General features: G+C 47.7%; 11 non-coding genes and 1 pseudogene across 11 annotated transcripts; all 12 read left to right on the forward strand.

Annotated features, from left to right (window-relative positions):
* Positions 1–19,109: 19,109 nt before the first annotated feature.
* LOC135027063 (U1 spliceosomal RNA) lies at positions 19,110–19,273 on the forward strand. The gene has a single exon (XR_010223602.1). It is a non-coding gene; the product is annotated as a U1 spliceosomal RNA (small nuclear RNA).
* Positions 19,274–19,425: 152 nt separating this feature from the next.
* LOC135027090 (U1 spliceosomal RNA) lies at positions 19,426–19,588 on the forward strand. The gene has a single exon (XR_010223627.1). It is a non-coding gene; the product is annotated as a U1 spliceosomal RNA (small nuclear RNA).
* A 671-nt stretch (positions 19,589–20,259) lies between these two features.
* LOC135027072 (U1 spliceosomal RNA) lies at positions 20,260–20,423 on the forward strand. Its single transcript, XR_010223610.1, has one exon. It is a non-coding gene; the product is annotated as a U1 spliceosomal RNA (small nuclear RNA).
* A 152-nt stretch (positions 20,424–20,575) lies between these two features.
* On the forward strand, positions 20,576–20,711 carry LOC135027095 (U1 spliceosomal RNA; annotated as a pseudogene).
* Positions 20,712–21,409: 698 nt separating this feature from the next.
* On the forward strand, positions 21,410–21,573 carry LOC135027056 (U1 spliceosomal RNA). Its single transcript, XR_010223595.1, has one exon. It is a non-coding gene; the product is annotated as a U1 spliceosomal RNA (small nuclear RNA).
* A 152-nt stretch (positions 21,574–21,725) lies between these two features.
* On the forward strand, positions 21,726–21,888 carry LOC135027086 (U1 spliceosomal RNA). The gene has a single exon (XR_010223623.1). It is a non-coding gene; the product is annotated as a U1 spliceosomal RNA (small nuclear RNA).
* Positions 21,889–22,534: 646 nt separating this feature from the next.
* Positions 22,535–22,698, forward strand: LOC135027060 (U1 spliceosomal RNA). Its single transcript, XR_010223599.1, has one exon. It is a non-coding gene; the product is annotated as a U1 spliceosomal RNA (small nuclear RNA).
* A 152-nt stretch (positions 22,699–22,850) lies between these two features.
* LOC135027089 (U1 spliceosomal RNA) lies at positions 22,851–23,013 on the forward strand. Its single transcript, XR_010223626.1, has one exon. It is a non-coding gene; the product is annotated as a U1 spliceosomal RNA (small nuclear RNA).
* A 671-nt stretch (positions 23,014–23,684) lies between these two features.
* On the forward strand, positions 23,685–23,848 carry LOC135027061 (U1 spliceosomal RNA). Its single transcript, XR_010223600.1, has one exon. It is a non-coding gene; the product is annotated as a U1 spliceosomal RNA (small nuclear RNA).
* A 152-nt stretch (positions 23,849–24,000) lies between these two features.
* LOC135027078 (U1 spliceosomal RNA) lies at positions 24,001–24,163 on the forward strand. Its single transcript, XR_010223616.1, has one exon. It is a non-coding gene; the product is annotated as a U1 spliceosomal RNA (small nuclear RNA).
* A 671-nt stretch (positions 24,164–24,834) lies between these two features.
* Positions 24,835–24,998, forward strand: LOC135027058 (U1 spliceosomal RNA). Its single transcript, XR_010223597.1, has one exon. It is a non-coding gene; the product is annotated as a U1 spliceosomal RNA (small nuclear RNA).
* Positions 24,999–25,150: 152 nt separating this feature from the next.
* Positions 25,151–25,313, forward strand: LOC135027080 (U1 spliceosomal RNA). Its single transcript, XR_010223618.1, has one exon. It is a non-coding gene; the product is annotated as a U1 spliceosomal RNA (small nuclear RNA).
* The last annotated feature ends 450 nt before the right edge of the window (positions 25,314–25,763 follow it).

Consider the following 25,763-nt stretch of genomic DNA (forward strand, 5'->3'; position numbering starts at 1 on the left):
ACAATGAGCAGTGATACTGAGCACTGATGAGGATACTACTGAGAACTGACACTGAGCAGGAGAGACACACTACAATTTCATCTTGCGCCTCTTTTTTATTTATCTTTGCATCATGTGCTGTTTGGGGCTATTTTTTTAAGTGCCATCCTGTCTGACACTGCAGTGCCACTCCTGGATGGGCCAGGTGTTTGTGCTGCCCACTTTGGTCGCTTAGCTTAGTCATCCAGGGACCTTGGTGCAAATTTTAGGACTAAAAATAATATTGGGAGGTGTGAGGTGTTCAGAATAGACTGGAAAGGAGTAGAAATTATGGTTATTGAGCTTAATACTATAGGATCAAAATTACCCCCAAATTCTATGATTTTAGCTGTTTGAGGTTTTAAAAAAAAATCACCCGAATACAAAACCCGAAAGGGTGGTTTTGCCAAAACGCGTCCGTATCCAAAACACAACTGCAGATCCGAAACCAAAACCAAAACATGAAACACGAAAAATGCCCGCTGCACATCTCTAGTTAGGGGAGAAGCATGTAGCCTTGTTGACTATGCACAGCTATATCTAGAAAAATATACGATCTAATCTTTAACCAACCAATGCAAGAAAGTATTTAATGTGAAAATACGAAACACTAGACTAATTGGAGGTGCACCCTAAAGCAAATTACAATGTTAGGATTAGGGGGTTCGGAAAGACCTCTAGTGTAAACACTACTATATACATTTTAAGATAGGAAGGTACAAATTACATATTCACATTGCATCTATGGGCTGGATTCAAATGTCCCTTTCCTCCCTCAATCGTGCCCGTCAGCAGCTATTCTAATGTTGCTGCCAACGGGTGCGACATGTTTATTTCAGCTCGCTACCCCCAGGGGAAACAAGCTGAAATGTGTGCAAAGAGACCCATTTGGGCAACCAAACGGTGTCTTTTCATGATCGCGCCCATTACTTTATTCAGGTTTAGGTGCTTTGTGCACCTAAACCAGAGTGTAATGGGCGCAATAATTGAGGGCATTTGAATTTCCCTTATATGTGTGTGTGTGTGTGATATACACACAGACACACATACTGTATTTCTTTATATAATGGACACCTCAGTTTCTATTCATTCATGTCCTGCCCCCTACTCTGTCAGACCCCTTCCCCTCTACTTTTCTGACCCCAAACGCCACTCATTCTTGTTGAGTGCTGGTGGGCCCATTCAGAATTTTGCTATGGGGCCCACAAAGGTCTAGTTACGCCACTGGGCAGGGTTATAGAGGAGGCGGTGCAAGGCATCCTGGGAACAGTCAAAGCTTTAGCCTGTTGGTGCCTTGGATCAAGATCCAACTCTACACCCCGATGTTAGTGTAGTGCCTTTTGGGGTTAAGGTTTTACAGAAAGTTACAGGTTTTTTTAATTTAGTAAAATATGCCCCATTTTAAAGATAGGGCATTTACATTTGTTGCACCTGTGCAGTACATAGCAGCCTGCAGGGCATGTACAGTGGCTTCATTTGGGTGCACATACATTGCCGGCTCCTGGTCGCAAACTGAAATTATTGTGTGTAAGTGGAATTAGCGGTGTTTATGTCATACAGGGGGGTGGGGGAGGTTTGTGGTTGGTGGGGGACACGCTGTGTGATTATTATCCTGCATCTATACATACATGCGCTAACACCTGGACATACACTGATGTACCCACACCTAATATCCATACATACACGCCCTGACACCTGGACATACACCAACATTCCCACACCTGCATCTATACATACACATGCTGACACCTGGACATACACCAACATACAAGCACCTGCATCTATATATACACGCGCTGACAAATGGACATACACCGACGTACCCACACTTGCATCTATACATACATGCACTGACATCTGGACATACAAGCACCTGCATCTATACATACACGCGCTGACACCTGAACCTACACTGACGTTCCCACACCTGCATCTATACATACACATTCTGACACCTGGACATACACAGACGTACCCACACCTGCATCTATACATACACGCGTTGACACCTGGACGTACACTGATGTACACACACCTACATCTATATATGCATGGATGCAAATGTGGGTACGTCTGTATACGTCCAGGTGTTAGCATGTGTATGTATAGATGTTAGGTGTGGGTACATCAGTGTATGTCCAGGTGTCAGCAGCACATGTATGTATAGATTCACATGTGGGTAAGCCGGTGTACGTCCACGTGTCAGCATGTGTAGGTATAGATGCAGGTGTGGGTACGTTGGTGTACGTTTAGGGGTCAGCGTGTTTATGTATAGATGTTGGTGTGTGTATGTCAGTGTACGTACAGATATAGGTGTGTGTATGTATGTATGTATGTATATGTATAGAGGAAGGTGTGATACATACATATAACACATACATGATAGATACATACATATATCACACACACGATAGATAGATAGATAGATAGATAGATAGATAGATAGATAGAACACATACATACAAGATAGATACATACATACATACATGATAGATGGATACATATATATACACACACATACGATAGATAGATACATACATATATATATATATATATATATCACAAACATATATGATTCATACATATATCACACACACATACATGATACATACATGAGAAAGACCTGGGATGGTGATGAGGCCAGGGCCCCCTGCTGATGTTGCGTTGAGGAAGGCAGTGTTCCAGGGCGGATGCCAGTCGGGGAGAGCGCCGCGCAGCCCGGGAAAAATACTGCTGAGGAGCTACATCTGGAAGAGCCCCTGGGAGGGAGAGTGCCACATGCCCCATCCTGCGTGGCAGACTCTGCAGGCCTGCACATGGGAAGGGAGGTCTCTGGCCACACATACTCACCCTTCTGCTGAAGCCCCGCTGCTGTCCCCATCAGCGCTCTCCAGCGGGGAGCGGGGCCAGGATGAACCTCAACCTGTGAGAACTATCTTCATGATCAAGAGATCTCATATGCAAGATAAGTATGTGTTGGGATAGGGCTGGGGAGGGCGGCTGCTCGGGCACACCCCCGTCAAGTTAAGGAGATTTAACTGAGGAAGCACAAGGGAACTCTCGTCTGGGGACAACAACTGCAGGGAGACCACATCTTTTCAGATGAACATGGGAGGGCGGAAGGCTGCCTAATACTGAAGCACCCTCAGACATTAAACCATATGCAACAACTATTGCAAGCATTCCTGGGGGAAGGTCTGCAGCAGACGGATTTGCATACGGTGATGTCATCCAAGCAGTGGGCCAAAGTTGGCTGGAACCCTCATCTGTATATGAAAAGAGAAAAGGGGCATGCAGGGCATGGCGGCCTTTTGCGGCGCTTGTATAACCCCAAGTTTGCATTAAACACCCCCACCCTCCTTCGGTGTGGGGCTCATGTTGGCCATGCCCAAGCCCCTGAAGCATTCAAGCTGATTTCTTGCAGCAGCTGGGCACTGTAACAGCTTCAGAGCTGCTCTACAAGACAAGTAAAAGGGTGTGGGCCCTGCAGCACCACCTGTAGTTTGCATACACACATATATAGGACAGCATCTCTTATATGTCCCAGGGTCAATAAAATAGTATCCTTGTCTAGGCTATCCATCCCCTCAGATAAGGTATTTGTCCATGCCGCTACAGCACTACACACCCAGGCCGACGCAATTGCCGGTCTGAGTAAGGTACCTGAATGTGTATAAATGGACTTCAGGGTAATCTCCTGTTTGCGGTCAGCACACTCTTTGAGGGTAGCCGTATCCTGGGACGGGAGGGCTACCTTCTTGGATAAGCGTGTTAATGCTTTGTCCACCCTAGGGGAGGATTCCCATCGTAACCTATCCGTTGATGGGAAAGGATACGCCATAAGAATCCTTTTGGAAATCTGCAGTCTTTTATCTGGAGATTCCCAAGCTTTTTCACATAACTCGTTCAGCTCGTGTGAGGGGGGAAAGGTTACCTCAGGCTTCTTTCCCTTGTACATATGTACCCTCTTGTCAGCGACAGGGGGTTCCTCTGTGATGTGCAAAACATCTTTTATTGCCATAATCATAAATCGAATGGATTTTGCCAATTTTGGCTGTAACTTTGCATCATCGTAATCGACACTGGAGTCAGAATCCGTGTCGGTATCTGTGTCAACAATCTGGGATAGTGGGCGCTTATGAGACCCTGACAGTCCCTGCAACATAGGATCAGGCATGGGTTGAAACCCTGACTGTCCCAAAGCTTCTGCCTTGTCTAATCTTTTGTGCAATGAGTTTACACTAGCATTTAAAACATTCCACATATCCATCCAATCAGCTGTCGGCGGAGACACCACATTCATTTGCTCCCGCTCCTCTCTAATATAGCCTTCTTCCTCAGACATGTCGACACACGTGTACCGACACACTACACACACAGGGAATGCTTTTTCTGAAGACAGTTTCCCCACAAGGCCCTTTGGAGAGACAGAGAGAGAGTATGCCAGCACACCCCCCAGCGCTATATAACCCAGGAATAAAACAGTAACTTAATGTTTGCCCAGTAGTGCTGCTGTATGTAATTTGCGAATTATGTGCCCCCCCCACCCCTCTTTTCAACCCTCTTGTCTAACGTGGTATAAGCAGGGTAGAGTCCGGGGAGCTTCCTCCCAGCGGTGCTGTGGAGAAAAAATGGCGCTGGTGAGTGCTGAGGGAGAAGCCCCGCCCCCTCGGAGGCGGGCTTCTGTCCCGCTTAAACTGTAAAATTGGTGGGGGCTTATACATATATAAAGTGCCCAGCTGTATATATGTTATATTTTTGCGAAAGAGGTTTATATTGCTGCCCAGGGCGCCCCCCCTGCGCCCTGCACCATTACAGTGACCGGAGTATGTGAGGTGTATGGGAGCAAAGGCGCACAGCTGCAGTGCTGTGCGTTAACTCAGTGAAGATCATGAAGTCTTCTGCCGCCTCTGAAGTCTTCTTTTCTTCTCATACTCACCCGGCTTCTATCTTCCGGCTCTGCGAGGGGGACGGCGGCGCGGCTCTGGGACGGACGGCGAGGGTGAGATCCTGCGTACCAATCCCACTGGAGCTAATGGTGTCCAGTAGCCTAAGAAGCAGGACCTTGCAACTCAGAGAGTAGGGCTGCTTCTCTCCCCTCAGTCCCTCGATGAGGGAGTCTGTTGCCAGCAGTGCTCCCTGAAAATTAAAAACCTAACAAAATACTTTCTGTCAGAAAGCTCAGGAGAGCTCCTGAAAAGCACCCAGTCTCCACTGGGTACAGTATCAAACTGAGTTCTGGAGGAGGGGCATAGAGGGAGGAGCCAGTGCACACCCAGAACTAAAGTCTTTCTTAAAGTGCCCATGTCTCCTGCGGAGCCCGTCTATCCCCATGGTCCTTACGGAGTCCACAGCATCCTCTAGGACGTTAGAGAAAATAGGATTTTAATACCTACCGGTAAATCCTTTTCTCTTAGTCCGTAGAGGATGCTGGGCACCCGTCCCAGTGCGTACTGTGTCTGCAGTTATTAAATGGCCCTTAACTCCAGAACATTTATGTGGAGATGAAAACATCCAAGGAAGACTTGACCATCTTCCTTGGATGTTTTCCCCCTGTGTGACTGCTCTCCAGCCTCGGAGGGTTGCATCCGTGGTCCCTAGGATCCCGTCCTGGATCCCGAACCATCGCCCCTCTAGGTGGTGAGAACTGTGCAGCCACCAATGGAGTGAGATTCTGGTCTTGGAAGACAGGATTATCCTCCGGTGCATGTGTAGGTGGGATCCGGACCACTTGTCCAACAGGTCCCACTGGAACACTCTGGCATGGAACCTGCCAAACTGAATGGCCTCGTAGGCCGCAACCATCTTCCCCAGCAACTGAATGCATTGATGGATTAACACTCTTGCTGGTTTCAGAATTTGTTTGACCAGACTCTGGATCTCCAGAGCCTTTCCACTAGAAGAAAACCTCTTCTGTGTCCAGTATCACTCCCAAAAACAACAACCGCGTCATTGGGACCAACTGCGATTTTGGCAAGTTTAGGAGCCAACCATGTTGTTGAAGAACTGTCAGGGAGAGTAGATGTTTTGCACCAACTGGTCCCTGGATCTAGCCTTTATCAGGAGATCATCCAAGTACGGGATAATTGTGACTCCTTGCTTGCGAAGGAGAACCATCATTTCCGCCATCACCCTGGTGAAAATCCTCGGAGCCGTGGACAGACCAAACGGCAACGTCTGAAATTGGTAATGACAATCCTGAATTGCAAACCTCAGGTAGCTTGATGCAGTGGCTAAATGGGAACATATAAGTAGGCATCCTTTATGTCTACCAAAACCATGAAATCTCCTTTATCCCCCGGACTGGAGATCACTACCCTGAGAGATTCCATCTTGAAATTGAATTTCTTTAGGTAGAAATTAAGGGATTTCAGATTTCAGATTGGTCTGACTGAGCCGTCCGGCTTCGGGACCACGAAGAGGCTTGAATAAAAACCTTCTCCCTGCTGACTAAGGCTGATTTGAACAATCGGTGAGGGGGAACGTCTTGAAACCCCAGTTTGTACCCTTGGGACACTATTTGTAAAACCCACGAGTCCAGGTCCGAATGAATCCAGAACTGACTGAAGAGTTTTAGACGTGCCCCCCACTGGTGCGGGCTCCTGCAAGAGAGCCCCAGCGTCATGCAGTGGATTTGGCAGAAGCAGAGGACGATCTCTGCTCCTGCGATCTTGAAGAGGCTACAGACCTCTTCCCTCTTTTCCTTCCTCTACCTGCAAAGAAAGGGGAATCTTAACTTCTTGCATATCTATTGGGCCGAAATGACTGCGTCAGATAATGATGCGTCTTCATCCGTTGAGAGGGAACATAGGGCAAGAAGGATGACTTACCTGCGGGAGCTGCCGAGATCAAATTAACTAGGCCGTCGCCAAACAAGGCTTCACCTTCATAGGGAAGAGACTCCCTTTCTTCTTGGAGTCAGCATCAGCATTCCCTTGGTGAATCCACAATGCCCTCCTATCCGAGACTGCCATGAAATTGGCCCGTGAGCACTTGTGCCCGGTGTAGGATTTTTAAATATGTGTAGTTTACTGTATGCAGGGGTTTAAAACCTTTTAGGAACTGAGCTCTAAGGTGTATTACATGTAGTTTAAAAAAAACAAAAAAGGTTTATTTTATGGCAGTAGTTTCCAAACTGGGGTTCTTGCACTGGTAGCATAGTTTGGTGGTCCAGGACCAATTAAAATTATTTATACTTTATTAAATTGGCAAAACCATTGCCTCACAACATAACTGAACCTGAGGATGACATGCTATAAACACAATTTACTTAATTTTATATTTTTTTCTGAATTTCTCAAAAAAAAAAACTTTGGCCTAGGGGTGCCGTGAAACAAATTTTGATACTCTAGGGCAAGGGTGTCAAACCCATGGGCCGCATGCCGCCCCCAATGCATCCTTTTGTGGCCCACAGGCCGGGGTCCGGCAGGGGTCCGACAGGGGTCCTTTTGTGGCCCGATCACCTTGCTTAGAGCGAGGGCAGGAGAGTGCAGCCAGAGTCTTTGCTTTCTATGTGCGGCACCATCTTCCCGAAGAGATCACCGGGAAGATAGTGCCCCTTCCACTGGCTACAGCACAGGTATACTGGGGTGGGGTAGCAAACTGGGGGCCCCAATGGGCCCCTCCAGCAGTCCCTCTACCAAAACACGTCTTTTGGTGGTTTTGCGGTGTTGTTATAACTACATGGTGACGATACTGTAGCACAGAGATTTTCAACCATTTACAACTCACGTCACACAGAACAAGATTTAAATATTGACAAGGCACACTGAAATATAATGGTGATGCATGGTGCAGTATCGTGTCCTAGGATGTCATGTCGCAGCTTCTCCATAGGTAACGCCTGAACAGGCCCGGTGACAGGGGGGACAAAGGGGACACTTGTTCAGGGCTCCAAGTATTAAGAACAGAAATAATGGGGCCACAGTGCCAATATTGCTTTTTAAAGTGTATCCACCAACTGCTCAATTTAAGCAGGAAAACAATTAACAGGCCAACTAAACCCTCCCCCCTCCTTTTACCCCATCACTTTGTCCAGTCCCTGTGGTCCATACTGTATTGCCATTATTATGCATGTTGCTGTGCTGGCCCTTTTCTGAATGTCCCTGCCACCGCCACCGAAGAGCTGGATAGCCCAGTATGAAAACCACCTGCCGGCCTCACTGACGGTCCGAGTCAAAGGCTCCATTTTTTTTTAAAGATCCCTCTGCCAAGTTAAGGGGGGGTTGAGGGGGCCCCAGAGATATCAGTGTACTGGGCCCCGAGATTTCTGTTTCTGGCCCTGACCCTCAGGGGCGTATCTACCCCTTGGCCAGGATGGCACTTGCCAGGGGCACCATCCAGCTGTGCCAACCGTGGCTAAGGGATAGAGTTCTGCAGTCTCGAAAGGGCGCTATGGCAATCAGCGTGGGACTGACCAATTAGACGGTGAGGGAAGGATACTGAAATTGTCCCAACCCTGTTACAGTTTGAAACGCCCCTCAACTGCTGTCCACTGCTTCACTCCTAGCTCTGCCACTTTGAAATTATTAATCCCTACCCCCCGGTAGGCGGAGTTCTCCAGGCCCATACTCAGGAGTCACCACTGCTGTACATTATATGCCGGTTGTAGAGGCAGAGCGGGGAACATCAGAGAACGCCACAAATTACACAGTGGGCAAGGAGATGGCTGGAGACAGCTGCACAGCCATGCCTTGCAAGTTCGAGAGAGCTGTTGAATTTCAGCACTTCAAGTCAGAGCCTGCCCCCTGCTGCCCAAGCAGTCCGTGACAGTTAGTGTCGAGGAGGGGGGGATTTGTGCATGTGTGCTATCAGTGTGTGTGTGGGGGGGGGGGGGGGTGGAGGATGTGTGTGACTGTGAGGGAGCTGTCAGTGTCAGTGGGGAGAGGAGCAGGAGGGAGTTGTCAGTGTGTGGAAGTGATGAGAGTTGTCAGTACTGGGGAAATGTGTGTGTACTAGATTTAGGAGTGTGTGTTTGTGAGAGGTTTCAGTTGGGGAATTAGAGTTCATACAGTCTAGCCTAGCTGCCACCCCCTGAGGGTTAGCCCTATCCGCCACCCCCCCAGAGGGTTAGGATTAGGTATCATGTGACTGCTGGAATCCCGAGCGCCGGATGCCATACCCAACCCCCTTTACTTTTTCAGGCATTTCTATCTCTCCTCTCTCTATGGTGTTCCGATTGCCCACTTTCCCTTGTGCTTTTCTCTCTCTCTCCTTTGTTTAGAGCATCAGTTTCTGTAGTCCACTTTATCCTTATTTTTTCCAGTGTTTCACTATCTCTCTGATGTAATGAGGATGTATGGTCTAGAGGGATCAGTAATGCATTGTACTGTATAGAGGCGTCAGGGATGTAGCGTAGGGTATAGAGGCGTCAGGGTTGTAGCGTAGGTTATAGAGGCATCAGGAATGTAGCGTAGGGAATAGAGGCATCAGGGATGTAGCGTAGGGTATAGAGGCGTCAGGGATGTAGCATAGGGAATAGAGGCGTCAGGGATGTAGCGTAGGGAATAGAGGCGTCAGGGATTTAGCTTAGGGAATATAGGCATCAGGGATGTACTAGCAGGTATATAGAGGTCAGTGTACTGTATAGAGGGGTCAGTAATGCAGTGATGGTTATAGAAAGGTCAGTGATGTAGTGTAGGGTATAGAGGGGTCAGTTATGTAGTGTGGGGTAAAGAGGGGTCAGTAAAGATACTAAGCTGTACTTAGAACACTTAGTACTTAGAACACTTCTTGAATTAAGACACAACCTGCAAGAAAAAGTATGCAATATGGGTGAAAAGGCAAATGTCAGAGGTCTGATACAAGTGACCAGCTCCACACCTTGCACCACATAGCGTTATGTTAAACTGGGATATGTTCTTTTTTGGTGTGTGTGTGTGTGTGTGTGTGTGTGTGTGTGTGTGTGTGTGTGTGTGTGTGTATGTGTGTGTGTGGGGGGGGGGGTGCCAAAGGAAATTTTTGCCATTGGCTCCTTTGGTCTAGAACCAGCCCTGATCACAAAATACTTTTGTCTGAGCAGACTGGACACTGATCAGCGTTGGCTCATTCTCAGCCCCCCGCCCAGCCTCTGCTGCCAACAGACTGCTATTAGCTAGTTAACCTTCTGCCTTCCCTATCTATGACACAGACTGCTGCTAATGCTACCAGAATGTTCCCAGTGGCTTCACACCAACAGTGAATCCCAGCCGATGATGTAGGGCAGCGTGTGGGGGAGGGGGTCAGTTGCTGTGGCTCCAACATGGTAACCGCCAATGGACTGCAATGCTTTATCGAAAGGGGGGGCGCCAGTCCCTTACTTTGCCAGGGGCGCTTGGACCCCTAGCTACACCTCTGTTGACCCTAACCGATACCCCTAAACTAACCATAATTCCTGCAGTAAAAATCCATGTTTCTATGTATATAGGGGGTCATTCCGAGTTGATCGCTTGCTGCCGTTGTTCGCTGCGTAGCAATCAGTTGAAAAAAAATGGCTAATCTGTGCATGCGCATGCTCCGTAATGTGCATGCGCATCGTACGGGTACAAAGTCCATTGTGGTTTTGCACTAGTTCTAGCGATTATTCCAATCACAGAACAGGCCACAAGGAGATTGACAGAAAGAGGGCGTTTCTGGGTGTCAACTGACCGTTTTCAGGGAGTGCTTGGAAAAATGCAGGCGTGGCAGAAGAAATGCAGACGTGGCTGGGCATTCGCTGGATGGGTGTGTGACATCAAAAGCCGTCCCTCGGTTGTTAGAATCAATGCACACGAAGTGTAACTACAGTGCTGGTCTTATTTTGAAACGATTTTGCAGGCGCTCTGCTGCTCAAGTGTTCGCACTTCTCCAAAGTGAATATACACTCTCCAGTGGGCAGCGACAATGCGTTTGCATGGCTGCTAAAAACTGCTAGCGAGCAATCAACTTAGAATGACCCCCATAGTGTATTGCAAGAAAATATCTGTAAATCCAATGGTACCGTAAGTGCGGTATATACTCGCACTTCTTTGCGGGGTGAGAACATCTCCCCTAAGTGAAGTCAGCCCTATGAATAGAGTTTGTGTGATCCCTGTGCAGCAGTCACAGAAAGGGTTCATCTCTGCAGTTTGTCACTCAAATTACATTGCTGCATTTTTTCTAGAAGTGGATCTGAGAGCTGTTACCCGCAGACCAGCTACAATAATTATCCTGGGTACTCACTAGACCAGTGGTTCTCAAACTGCACCCTGGGGTGCCTCAGGATACTTGCAGGGGTGCCTTGGATTGGTGGTCCAGGACCAATTCAAAATATTTATAGTTAGTGTTATAGGCAAAACCAGTGCTGTTGGCTGGCAATCATAACATATGTGCACAAGCAGAAGCAAATCCTGTCCCCTACCAAAGGGCCAGTGCTAGGGTGTTTGGCGCCTCCCTGCAAACTATTAATTTGGGCCCTCTCTCCAATACTTAATAAAGGGACAGTGCGCTCCTTAAAAAAAGAAGGTGTGGTATCACAAGGAAGGGGCATGGCCACACAATAGCACCCCAAATCAAAATACGCCACACAGTAGCACTATCTTATTGTCATTACACCGCATGTAATAATAATAATAATAATAATAATACCCACAGTCGCAGTGCCCTTTATACACATAACCACCATATCAGTGCAGCTTACACACATAATGCCAACAGTAGCAGTGCCCCTTCTACACATGCCCACGGTGGCAATCCTTTACATGGCAAATATCAACCTGGTTTTGCCATGTAAAGGATTGCCACTTTAAAAAACAAACAATAAAAAAAAAAAAAAAACAACAGGAAAAAACACAAAATCTCTCACTTTCTGATTCTCACACCCTATTACATTCCTCCCTATATATTTAAATGTTTCTATTACTGTATGTTCCCTCTTCCCTTCTCCAAACTATACACATCAACATTTTTTAGTATTTCCAGGTAAGTTTTGTGATGTAGGCCATGCACAATTTTAGTTGCCCTAATGTATTTACAGCCTTCTGGAGATATGGCTTCTGGAACTGAACACAGGATTCTAAATGTGGCTGTACCAAGGACCTATACAGTGGCATTACAGGTTGAGTATCCCTTATCCAAAATGCTTGGGACCAGAGGAATTTTGGATATCGGATTTTTCTGTATTTTGGAATAATTGCATACCATAACGAGATATTATGGTGATGGGACCTAAATCTAAGCACAGAATGCATTTATGTTTCATATACACCTTATACACACAGCCTGAAGGTCATTTTAGCCAATATTTTTTATAACTTTGTGCATTAAACAAAGTGTGTGTACATTCACAGAATTCATTCATGTGTCATATACACCTTATACACACAGTCTGAAGTTCATTTAATACAATATTTTTAATAACTTTGAGTATTAAACAAAGTTTGTGTACACTGAGCCATCAAAAAACAAAGGTTTCACTATCTCAGTCTCACTCAAAAAAGTCTGTATTTCGGAATATTCCGTATTTCGGAATATTTGGATATGGGATACTCAACCTGTATTACTTTTTTCTGCTACTGGTTCTTTAACCTATGCAAACAAGCATCTGACTTGCCTTTCCTATTGCTTTGTTACATTGCTCACCTGAAATAGTAATACTTAGATAGCTTTCCTCTTGCCATTATAATGCCCTTAATATTATAGTTAGCCTTTGCATTTTTGAGACGTGTATGATTTTGCATTTTTTGGCATTAAATGTTGCCATGTTCTTGACCATTCCTCTAGTCCAGGGGCAGAACTGCCAGAGACAACAGAGTCAGTTGCCGCCGGGCTCCAGCCCTGAAGGGGCTCCAGCCCTAAAGGGGCTTCCTCCATTGCCCCCCGGCTGTTACGTGCCCTTCCTACTAAATAGACAAAGGCACTACCAGCAGGGTCTCGCAGTTTGTACATTCCATGCCGTAACACCCTTCTTTCCACCTTTTTCAAGACCCAGCCCAGCAGCCTCGCCGCTGCCACCACCGCTAGCTGCAGCACTGCCAGCGGTGGGGTGCCCCTGCTTCTTCTCACACCACAGATAGCTGGGCAGCACTGCAACTGCCTGCCTGATTGCTCCGCCCCCTTCCGGCTCCCAAGCACCTCTGCTGCCCAGTGATCCAGGAGCCTGCTGCTAGGAAGAAGTGGCCGAGCTTCAGCAAGCGAGTCTGGACACTGGCGGAGGAAGCCATGATAACCAGATAATGGGGAGTGGAGAGCCAGTTCCAAGGTAATACTTTATACAGCTGGTTGAGATCCTGGTCGGTGGATATGGATTCCAAGAAAACCCTGGAGGTGCTACCTTTCAAGGGAGACACTCTCTTTGGAGAAGACCTCAATAAGATTGTAGCTGATCTGGCTACTGCTAAAACAGCTTGCCTACCTCGTATGACTCCTACCACGCAGAAGGCTAAAAGTACTTTCCCTTGGCCCTTTCATCCCTCAGGTAAAGCGTACCCAAGGTCAGGCATACCCAAAGCAAGCTCATGCTTCCATACCTGCCAAGCCCAGACTGAAGCAAGCCTGGGCTGCCCATCAGCCTGCTTCCAAAACGGACAAGCCTGCCGCATGACGGTGCAGGCCTCCCTCTGGGGGATCCCAGGGTGGGGGGCCCGACTTCTAGGTTTGGCATAGAAAGGTATAATTCTAAGCTAGAGAATTCTGTTTGGAGCTCACCTTGTACTTTGTGAAGAAATAATCAGCATTGTGGCTGAGCAGATACATGTAGTGTGTGGCTGCAAACTGCATGGATCTGCTGCGTTGTAATGCTGATACTTTTTTTTTGCAAAGTACCAATAGCTTCATATAATGTTCACAATTTTTATGCAGGATCAAATAGCTCAATAGGTAGGGTGTTTGATTAGAATTCAACAGGTTATAGGTTTGAATCCTGGGTATGGTAGTTTGAGATGTGTTATTTAATAAAGTATGTTGTTCTGACTGCTGGGATATCATACTAAATAAATGGAGTTGATCAATTTTTTTTTTAATTTTTTTTTAAACTAGGGACAATTTCCAGATACTTTTCTTTATAACTGAGATTGCCCCCTGGAACTTCACATCAGTTGACAACTATGCATGAGTGGGCAGTGCTTGCTCTGGATCTGCCCACCCATTTATGTGCCGTCATAAAAGAAAGCACAACTGACAGTTATCCTGGGCGTACACTACACAATTATCTGTCAGGCTATCTATCCAGTCTGGATGGATGGAATGAAAATCTGGTAATGTATAGTAGCAAATGTCAATTAACCATTTGCTCCCAAACACTAGAAAAGTGGTCAAAAATGGTCATTACACAAATTGGTTAAACCCAAAATTTAACCAATTTGTTTAGGGGACCATGTTTGTCCATTTTCTAGTGTTTGAGAGTAAATCGTTGATGGTCATTTGCTCACATAGATAACCGGATTTCTATTCCAACCAGCCAGTGTTGGAGATATGGTCTGCCAGATTACATAATGCATACCAGAGCCATAACTAGACTTTTTGGTGCCCTGTGACAGAGAATTATATGCCCCCCCCCTCTCCTCCCCATTTTTGCAATATGGACAAAAGGCGCATGCCTTGTGGGGAAGGGGCATAACAAGATTGGTCTCAGAGAAAGCACATGAGATATGAAGATATATCTAGTATACTTGACACTCAATGGTTTGTGGTATTGCCGGGGTGCCCTCCTTAAATGCATATACAGTCACACATGGCGTGTTTGTGCAAATGGCATATCAGCAGTCAGCACTAACTGGTGACATGCCATTTGTACAAGTAAGCCATGTGTGACTAATATATAAACATACTTTATTAAATAACACCTCAAACTATCATACCCAGGATTCAAATCTATAACCTGTTGAATTCTAATCAAACACCCTACCCATTGAGCTACTTGATCCTGCATCTATTCTAACCTCCAAAAACAGATTCAGTTGCATTTTCCAGTGTGTTTTGTTTGCGCCTTTGCAAATGTCTTACATCGACAAACTTATTTAGTACTATTTTGCAAATAGGGTTACATTGTCGCAACATTGTGTTCCCTAATTGCTTGATTTTTTAAATGCAACAATTGATAAAGACACCTGATAATTGCTCTGTGGAGTGTTATTTTGTGTCTACTTCTTATCTACATTTAATTCCCTACCTCTAATCAAGGCATTTTTAAATGCTGGGGGCTGCCAGGACGTGAGGCCTACCTAGACTTTAGATCGGAATTTGAATGTACTTGTGAACTAACTTAATTTCCTACTTCTAAATTCATTCCTAAATTCACTACTTACATTAATCCTGTAGTTGGGCATTTTGAGCCTTCAATTGTGGGTATTGTTTTGTGTCCAGACCAGCAGCTGGTGGTGTGCATTTGCTGGAAAGGCATCGAAGACCTCCGATATGCTGCATCTCCTGATGTGTGTCTCCCTCAAGTGGCTGTCAGCAAATGCATGCTAGACACCCCATTCCAAGCTGATTGTGACACGGAACATGCATCATAGAACAGGCATGCTAGAATATGGGTCTTCAACCTGCGACCCTCCAGCTGCTGTGGAACTACATATACCAGCATGCCCTGCCTCAGTTTTAGCATACCTTAATAGCAAAACTGTGGCAGGGCATGCTGGGATGTGTAGTTTCACAGCAGCTGGAGGGCCACAGGATGAAGACCCATGTGAAGACCCATGTGCTAGAGCCAAGCCGCAGGTACATTGAATGCTAGCAAGCTGAATGTTTAAATCCTTTTTGTTCCGCAGCATTCCAATGCGGAAGATTCCATGGAACCAGAGATTATTCCATTGAGAAGGACATGCTGCCTGGATGACTGCACTGTGCAAATTAAATCACGGAGCCAGTTGGCTTGTGGGTGGCTCTGGTGACTGGGTGGTTGGGTGGGCGGTGTGTCAGAGGTGGAGCACATGCAAATGAATGTGTATCATCCTGCTAGTGAGAGTGAAAACTCATGCAGGAGTGTGCCTGCTTGTCAGTGGGTTATGCACCTTGCCAGGCGTCAAATCTACATGGAGCAGCTGGAGGGGACAAGAGCAGGTTTGCAAAATATAGATAGAAGAGCATATATGCTGGCGCATTCTCCATGATTGTGTCAGCTTATGTTTTGGTGCACTGCACTTTCCTCCACTAAGTTTTAGCCATTTTGGTTAAACGCAAGTGTAGTTGCTTCTCGCCCTTTTGGCTGTGATCTTGTATCGTGGTTGAAGAGTCTGCTGGAGGGATTGTTTTCTTCATTGACGAGAGACTGAAGATATTACAGGATGGAAGGCTTGGGAACACTATCTGTTTTTCAGTTGTGGAAGAGTTGAAAGACAGCTTTTCCTTGCCAATATCTCTCTTTTGCAAAGAGCTACGCATTGGAAAATTCAGGGCTATACCGTGTAGATGAAGCACTAACAGGAGGCTTTAAAATTTTCATTCTAGTTTCCTTCGTTTGGGAGAAAAATGCAAAGGTACAAGACAGCTTTTCCTTGCCAATATCTCTCTTTTGCAAAGAGCTACGCATTGGAAAATTCAGGGCTATGCCGTGTAGATGATGGCCTAACAGGAGGCTTTAAAATTTTCTTTCTAGTGTCCTTCGTTTGGGAGAAAAATGCAAAGGTACAAGACAGCTTTTCCTTGCCAATATCTCTCTTTTGCAAAGAGCTACGCATTGGAAAATTCAGGGCTATACCGTGTAGATGAAGCACTAACAGGAGGCTTTAAAATTTTCATTCTAGTGTCCTTCGTTTGGGAGAAAAATGCAAAGGTAGCTTGTGCCATCGCCACTCTGCTCCTTGTGCCGCCTTGGCGGTTTACATGAGCCACTGCGGTGACGTTGTCTGACTGGATCAGAACCGGTTGGTCGCAAAGTAAGGTCTCCGCTTGACGTAGGGCATTGTATATGGCCCCTAGTTTCAGGATGTTGATGTGAAGACAAGTCTCTTGACTTGACCAAAGACCTTGGAAATTTCTTCCCTGTGTGACTGCTCCCCAACCTTGGAGGCTTGCATCTGTGGTCACCAGGATCCAGTCCTGAATGCCAAATCTGCGTCACTCGAGAAGGTGAGCACTCTGCAGCCACCACAGGAGTGATACCCTGACCCTGGGGGACAGGGTGATCAACCAATGCATCTGTAAATGTGACCCAGACCACTTGTCCAGTAGGTCCCATTGGAAAGTCCTCGCATGGAACCTGCCGAATGGAATGGCTTTGTATGATGCCACCATCTTTCCCAGGACTCGAGTGCAGTGATGCACTGACACAAGTTTTGGTTTCAATAGGTTCCTGACAAGAGTCATGAGTTCCTGGGCCTTTTCTATCGGGAGATAAACCCTCTTCTGGTCTGTGTCCAGAATCATGCCCAAGAAAGACAGACGAGTCGTAGGAACCAACTGCGACTTTGGGATATTGAAAATCCAGCCGTGTTGCTGTAACACTTTCAGTGAAAGTGATACGCTGTTCAGCAACTGCTCTCTTGATCTCGCTTTTATGAGATCGCTCAAGTACGGGATAATTGTGACACATTGCTTGCGCAGGAGAACCATCATTTCCACCATTACCTTGGTGAAAATTCTCTGGGCCGTGGAGAGACCAAACAGCAACGTCTGAAATTGGCAATGACAGTCCTGTACCGCAAATCTGAGGTACGACTGATGAGATGGATAAATTTGGACATGAAGGTATGCATCCTGTACACAAATGCGGACAACAGGTGTCAAGCCGTGTGTTGCCTTTGTCAAGCTGTAATAAGTAGGGGTAAGGACGTTAACCACCTCAGAACATCCTCCCTTATACGTCACCTGCAGCGCATTAATCATAAGTCAGTGACAAGTTCAAAAACTTTGGATGACAGCGGAAGCAGTTCACTGACCACTAAATCCCTTCCTCTTGTAACCAAGCTCCTGCAAACCACACCACCAACTCCCTCAGTGTCAATTTCCTCCTTAGACAGGAGAGCCAATAGTCCTGCAGGCCATGTCACTGGCAAGTCCTCTCCTGCCTGGGATTCCTCCGATGCATCCTTGAGTGTAACGCCTACTGCTGCTGGCGCTGCTGTTGTTGCTGCTGGGAGTCGATCGTCATCCCAGAGGGGAAGTCGGAAGACCACTTGTACTACTTCCAGTAGGCAATTGACTGTCCAACAGTCCTTTGCGAGGAAGATGAAATATCACAGCAGTCATCCTGCTGCAAAGCGGATAACTCAGGTCTTGTCAGCCTGGGTGGTGAGAAACGTGGTTCCGGTATCCATCGTTAATTCAGAGGCAACTAGAGACTTGATTGAGGTACTGTGTCCCCGGTACCAAATGCCATCTAGGTTCCATTTCTCTAGGCAGGCGATACTGAAAATGTACACGCTTCTCCCAGGGCAAGGCTCACCCATTGCACTCTGGGTGTGCTGCTCCTGCGATTTCCCCAAATGTGGGACACTTGACTGCATAATTTGTGTTTCCTCTGGTCGGCTCTCGTATAATTCAGATCTCTTTGTCTCAGGTCTCTCTCCAGCCTAGTTTGCTGTCTGTTTCCACTTCTCTTTTCTTGAGCCGCTCCCTTCTATGCCCTTGCGCACTATCCTGACTTCTCCCGTCTGCTTACTTTGTGCCTTCCAACGCACAATGCGAACTACAGGTAGTTCTGCAGGGCCCACACCCTTTTAGTTGCCTTACAGAGCAGCTCTGGAGCTGTTACAGTGCCCAGCTGCTGCAAGAAATCAGCTGGAATGCTTTAGGGGCTGGGGCATTGCCAACATGAGCCCCACACCGAAGGAGGGTGGGGGTGTTTAATGCGAACTAAGGGTCATCCAAGCGCCGCAAAAGGCCGCCATGCCCTGCATACCCCTTTTCTCTTTTCATATGCAGATGAGGGTTCCAGCCAACTTTGGCCCACTGCTTGGATGACATCACTGTATGCAAATCCGTCTGCTGCAGACCTTCCCCCAGGAATGCTTGTACTAGTTGTTGCATTTGGTTTGTTGTTTGGGGGTGCTTCAGTATTAGGCAGCCTTCTGCCCTCCCATGTTCATTTGAAAATATGTGTTCTCCCTGCAGTTGTTGTCCCCAGATGAGAGTTCCCTTGTGCTGCCTCAGTTGAATCTCCTTTACTTGACAGATATATGCCTGAGCAGCGGCCCTCCCTAGCCCTATCCCAAATCATACTTATTTTGCATAGGAGATACCATGGTCATGAAGATTGTTCTCCCAGGGTGAGGTTCATTCATTGCATTCTGGGTATGCTGACCCCTGTGATTTCCCCAAATGTGGGAAACTCGACTGCATTAATTGTGGTAGTGGGGGACTGTGTTTGTGCTTTCCTCTGCTCAGCTCTGGTAAAAGTCAGATTTCTTTGTCTCAGATCTTCCTCTAGCCTTGTTCTTCTTTCGAGAGTTCCCTTGTGCTGCCTCAGTTGGATCTCCTTCACTTGACAGGGGGGTGCCCGAGCAGCGACCCTCCCCAGCTCTAGCCCAACTCCTACTTACCTGCCAGGTGAGACACTATGATCAGGAAGGTGCTTCTCCCAGGGCAAGGCTCACCCATTGCACTCTGGGTGTGCTGCTCCTGCGATTTCCCCAAATGTGGGACACTTGACTACATAATTTGTGTTTCCTCTGGTCGGCTCTCGTATAATTCAGATCTCTTTGTCTCAGGTCTCTCTCCAGCCTAGTTTGCTGTCTGTTTCCACTTCTCTTTTCTTGAGCCGCTCCCTTCTATGCCCTTGCGCACTATCCTGACTTCTCCCGTCTGCTTACTTTGTGCCTTCCAACGCACAATGCGAACTACAGGTAGTGCTGCAGGGCCCACACCCTTTTACTTGCCTTACAGAGCAGCTCTGGAGCTTTTACAGTGCCCAGCTGCTGCAAGAAATCAGCTTGAATGCTTCAGGTGCTGGGGCATAGCCAACATGAGCCCCACACCGAAGGAGGGTGGAGGTGTTTAATGCGAATTAGGGGTCATCCAAGGGCCGCAAAAGGCCGCCATGCCCTGCACATCCCTTTTTTCTTTTCATATGCAGACGAGGGTTGAAGCCAACTTTGACCCACTGCTTGGATGACATCACCATATGCAAATCCATCTGCTGCAGGCCTTCCCCCAGGAATGCTTGCACTAGTTGTTGCATTTGGTTTGTTGTTTGGGGGTGCTTCAGTATTAGGCAGCCTTCTGCCCTCCCATGTTCATCTGAAAATATGTGTTCTCCCTGCAGTTGTTGTCCCCAGATGAGAGTTCCCTTGTGCTGCCTCAGTTGAATCTCCTTTACTTGACAGAGATGTGCCTGAGCAGCGGCCCTCCCCAGCCCTATCCCAAATCATACTTATTTTGCATAGGAGATATCATGGTCATGAAGATTGTTCTCCCAGGGTGAGGTTCATTCATTGCATTCTGGGTATGATGACCCCTGTGATTTCCCCAAATGTGGGAAACTCGACTGCATTATTTGTGGTAGTGGGGGACTGTGTTTGTGCTTTCCTCTGGTCAGCTCTGGTAAAAGTCAGATTTCTTTGTCTCAGATCTTCCTCTAGCCTTGTTCTTCTTTCGAGAGTTCCCTTGTGCTGCCTCAGTTGGATCTCCTTCACTTGACAGGGGGGTGCCCGAGCAGCGACCCTCCCCAGCTCTAGCCCAACTCCTACTTACCTGCCAGGTGAGATACTATGATCATGTAGGTGCTTCTCCCAGGGCAAGCCTCACCCATTGCACTCTGGGTGTGCTGCCCCTTTGATTTCCCCAAATGTGGGAAACTTGACTGCATAATTTGTGTTTCCCCTTGTCGGCTCTCGTATAATTCAGATCTCTTTGTCTCAGGTCTCTCTCCAGCCTAGTTTGCTGTCTGTTTCCACTTCTCTTTTCTTGAGCCGCTCCCTTCTATGCCCTTGCGCACTATCCTGACTTCTCCCGTCTGCTTACTTTGTGCCTTCCAATGCACAATGCAAACTACAGGTAGTGCTGCAGGGCCCACACCCTTTTACTTGCCTTACAGAGCAGCTCTGGAGCTGTTACAGTGCCCAGCTGCTGCAAGAAATCAGCTTGAATGCTTCAGGGGCTGGGGCATAGCCAACATGAGCCCCACACCGAAGGAGGGTGGAGGTGTTTAATGCGAACTAGGGGTCATCCAAGCGCCGCAAAAGGCCGCCATGCCCTGCACGCCCCTTTTCTCTTTTCATATGCAGACGAGGGTTGAAGCCAACTTTGACCCACTGCTTGGTTGGCATTGCCATATGCAAATCAATCTGCTGCAGGCCTTCCCCCAGGAATACTTGCACTAGTTGTTGCATTTGGTTTGTTGTTTGGGGGTGCTTCAGTATTAGGCAGCCTTCTGCCCTCCCATGTTCATCTGAAAATATGTGTTCTCCCTGCAGTTGTTGTCCCCAGATGAGAGTTCCCTTGTGCTGCCTCAGTTGAATCTCCTTTACTTGACAGAGATGTGCCTGAGCAGCGGCCCTCCCCAGCCCTATCCCAAATCATACTTATTTTGCATAGGAGATACCATGGTCATGAAGATTGTTCTCCCAGGGTGAGGTTCATTCATTGCATTCTGGGTATGCTGACCCCTGTGATTTCCCCAAATGTGGGAAACTCGACTGCATTATTTGTGGTAGTGGGGGACTGTGTTTGTGCTTTCCTCTGGTCAGCTCTGGTAAAAGTCAGATTTCTTTGTCTCAGATCTTCCTCTAGCCTTGTTCTTCTTTCGAGAGTTCCCTTGTGCTGCCTCAGTTGGATCTCCTTCACTTGACAGGGGGGTGCACGAGCAGCGACCCTCCCCAGCTCTAGCCCAACTCCTATTTACCTGCCAGGTGAGATACTATGATCAGGAAGGTGCTTCTCCCAGGGCAAGGCTCACCCATTGCACTCTGGGTGTGCTGCTCCTGCGATTTCCCCAAATGTGGGACACTTGACTGCATAATTTGTGTTTCCTCTGGTCGGCTCTCATATAATTCAGATCTCTTTGTCTCAGGTCTTTCTCCAGCCTAGTTTGCTGTCTGTTTCCACTTCTCTTTTCTTGAGCCGCTCCCTTCTATGCCCTTGCGCACTATCCTGACCTCTCCCGTCTGCTTACTTTGTGCCTTCCAACGCACAATGCATACTACAGGTAGTGCTGCAGGGCCCACACCCTTTTACATGCTTTACAGAGCAACTCTGGAGCTGTTACAGTGCCCAGCTGCTGCAAGAAATCATCTTGAATGCTTCAGGGGCTGGGGCATAGCCAACATGAGCCCCACACCGAAGGAGGGTTCATCCAAGCGCCACAAAAGGACGCCATGCCATGCACATCCCTTTTTTCTTTTCATATGCAGACGAGGGTTGAAGCCAACTTTGACCCACTGCTTGGATGACATCACCATATGCAAATCCATCTGCTGCAGGCCTTCCCCCAGGAATGCTTGCACTAGTTGTTGCATTTGGTTTGTTGTTTGGGGGTGCTTCAGTATTAGGCAGCCTTCTGCCCTCCCATGTTCATCTGAAAATATGTGTTCTCCCTGCAGTTGTTGTCCCCAGATGAGAGTTCCCTTGTGCTACCTCAGTTGAATCTCCTTTACTTGACAGAGATGTGCCTGAGCAGCGGCCCTCCCCAGCCCTATCCCAAATCATACTTATTTTGCATAGGAGATACCATGGTCATGAAGATTGTTCTCCCAGGGTGAGGTTCATTCATTGCATTCTGGGTATGCTGACCCCTGTGATTTCCCCAAATGTGGGAAACTCGACTGCATTATTTGTGGTAGTGGGGGACTGTGTTTGTGCTTTCTTCTGGTCAACTCTGGTAATAATCAGATTTCTTTGTCTCAGATCTTCCTCTAGCCTTGTTCCTCTTTCGAGAGTTCCCTTGTGCTGCCTCAGTTGGATCTCCTTCACTTGACAGGGGGGTACCTGAGCAGCGACCCTCCCCAGCTCTAGCCCAACTCCTACTTACCTGCCAGGTGAGATACTATGATCATGTAGGTGCTTCTCCCAGGGCAAGGCTCACCCATTGCACTCTGGGTGTGCTGCCCCTGTGATTTCCCCAAATGTGGGAAACTTGACTGCATAATTTGTGTTTCCCCTGGTCGTCTCTCGTATAATTCAGATCTCTTTGTCTCAGGTCTCTCTCCAGCCTAGTTTGCTGTCTGTTTCCACTTCTCTTTTCTTGAGCCGCTCCCTTCTATGCCCTTGCGCACTATCCTGACTTCTCCCGTCTGCTTACTTTGTGCCTTCCAACACACAATGCAAACTACAGGTAGTGCTGCAGGGCCCACACCCTTTTACTTGCCTCACAGAGCAGCTCTGGAGCTGTTACAGTGCCCAGCTGCTGCAAGAAATCATCTTGAATGCTTCAGGGGCTGGGGCATAGCCAACATGAGCCCCACACCGAAGGAGGGTGGAGATGTTTAATGCGAATTAAGGGTCATCCAAGCGCCACAAAAGGACGCCATGCCCTGCACATCCCTTTTTTCTTTTCATATGCAGACGAGGGTTGAAGCCAACTTTGACCCACTGCTTGGATGACATCACCATATGCAAATCCATCTGCTGCAGGCCTTCCCCCAGGAATGCTTGCACTAGTTGTTGCATTTGGTTTGTTGTTTGGGGGTGCTTCAGTATTAGGCAGCCTTCTGCCCTCCCATGTTCATCTGAAAATATGTGTTCTCCCTGCAGTTGTTGTCCCCAGATGAGAGTTCCCTTGTGCTGCCTCAGTTGAATCTCCTTTACTTGACAGAGATGTGCCTGAGCAGCGGCCCTCCCCAGCCCTATCCCAAATCATACTTATTTTGCATAGGAGATACCATGGTCATGAAGATTGTTCTCCCAGGGTGAGGTTCATTCATTGCATTCTGGGTATGCTGACCCCTGTGATTTCCCCAAATGTGGGAAACTCGACTGCATTATTTGTGGTAGTGGGGGACTGTGTTTGTGCTTTCTTCTGGTCAACTCTGGTAAAAGTCAGATTTCTTTGTCTCAGATCTTCCTCTAGCCTTGTTCTTCTTTCGAGAGTTCCCTTGTGCTGCCTCAGTTGGATCTCCTTCACTTGACAGGGGGGTGCCCGAGCAGCGACCCTCCCCAGCTCTAGCCCAACTCCTACTTACCTGCCAGGTGAGATACTATGATCAGGAAGGTGCTTCTCCCAGGGCAAGGCTCACCCATTGCACTCTGGGTGTGCTGCTCCTGCGATTTCCCCAAATGTGGGACACTTGACTGCATAATTTGTGTTTCCTCTGGTCGGCTCTCGTATAATTCAGATCTCTTTGTCTCAGGTCTCTCTCCAGCCTAGTTTGCTGTCTGTTTCCACTTCTCTTTTCTTGAGCCGCTCCCTTTTATGCCCTTGCGCACTATCCTGACTTCTCCCGTCTGCTTACTTTGTGCCTTCCAACGCACAATGCGAACTACAGGTAGTGCTGCAGGGCCCACACCCTTTTACTTGCCTAACAGAGCAGCTCTGGAGCTGTTACAGTGCCCAGCTGCTGCAAGAAATCAGCTTGAATGCTTCAGGGGCTGGGGCATAGCCAACATGAGCCCCACACCGAAGGAGGGTGGAGGTGTTTAATGCGAATTAGGGGTCATGCAAGCGCCGCAAAAGGCCGCCATGCCCTGCACGCCCCTTTTCTCTTTTCATATGCAGATGAGGGTTGAAGCCAACTTTGACCCACTGCTTGGATGACATCACCATATGCAAATCCATCTGCTGCAGGCCTTCCCCCAGGAATGCTTGTACTAGTTGTTGCATTTGGTTTGTTGTTTGGGGGTGCTTCAGTATTAGGCAGCCTTCTGCCCTCCCATGTTCATCTGAAAATATGTGTTCTCCCTGCAGTTGTTGTCCCCAGATGAGAGTTCCCTTGTGCTGCCTCAGTTGAATCTCCTTTACTTGACAGAGATGTGCCTGAGCAGCGGCCCTCCCCAGCCCTATCCCAAATCATACTTATTTTGCATAGGAGATACCATGGTCATGAAGATTGTTCTCCCAGGGTGAGGTTCATTCATTGCATTCTGGGTATGCTGACCCCTGTGATTTCCCCAAATGTGGGAAACTCGACTGCATTATTTGTGGTAGAGGGGGACTGTGTTTGTGCTTTCCTCTGGTCAGCTCTGGTAAAAGTCAGATTTCTTTGTCTCAGATCTTCCTCAAGCCTTGTTCCTCTTTCGAGAGTTCCCTTGTGCTGCCTCAGTTGGATCTCCTTCACTTGACAGGGGGGTGCCCGAGCAGCGACCCTCCCCAGCTCTAGCCCAACTCCTACTTACCTGCCAGGTGAGATACTATGATCATGAAGGTGCTTCTCCCAGGGCAAGGCTCACCCATTGCACTCTGGGTGTGCTGCTCCTGCAATTTCCCCAAATGTGGGACACTTGACTGCATAATTTGTGTTTCCCCTGGTCGGCTCTCGTATAATTCAGATCTCTTTGTCTCAGGTCTCTATCCAGCCTAGTTTGCTGTCTGTTTCCACTTCTCTTTTCTTGAGCCGCTTCCTTCTATGCCCTTGCGCACTATCCTGACTTCTCCCGTCTGCTTACTTTGTGCCTTCCAATGCACAATGCAAACTACAGGTAGTGCTGCAGGGCCCACACCCTTTTACTTGCCTTACAGAGCAGCTCTGGAGCTGTTACAGTGCCCAGCTGCTGCAAGAAATCAGCTTGAATGCTTCAGGGGCTGGGGCATAGCCAACATGAGCCCCACACCGAAGGAGGGTGGAGGTGTTTAATGCGAACTAGGGGTCATCCAAGCGCCGCAAAAGGCCGCCATGCCCTGCACGCCCCTTTTCTCTTTTCATATGCAGATGAGGGTTGAAGCCAACTTTGACCCACTGCTTGGATGGCATTACCATATGCAAATCAATCTGCTGCAGGCC

Source organism: Pseudophryne corroboree, unplaced genomic scaffold (assembly GCF_028390025.1).
Source record: "Pseudophryne corroboree isolate aPseCor3 unplaced genomic scaffold, aPseCor3.hap2 scaffold_453, whole genome shotgun sequence".
Classification (NCBI taxonomy): domain Eukaryota; kingdom Metazoa; phylum Chordata; class Amphibia; order Anura; family Myobatrachidae; genus Pseudophryne; species Pseudophryne corroboree.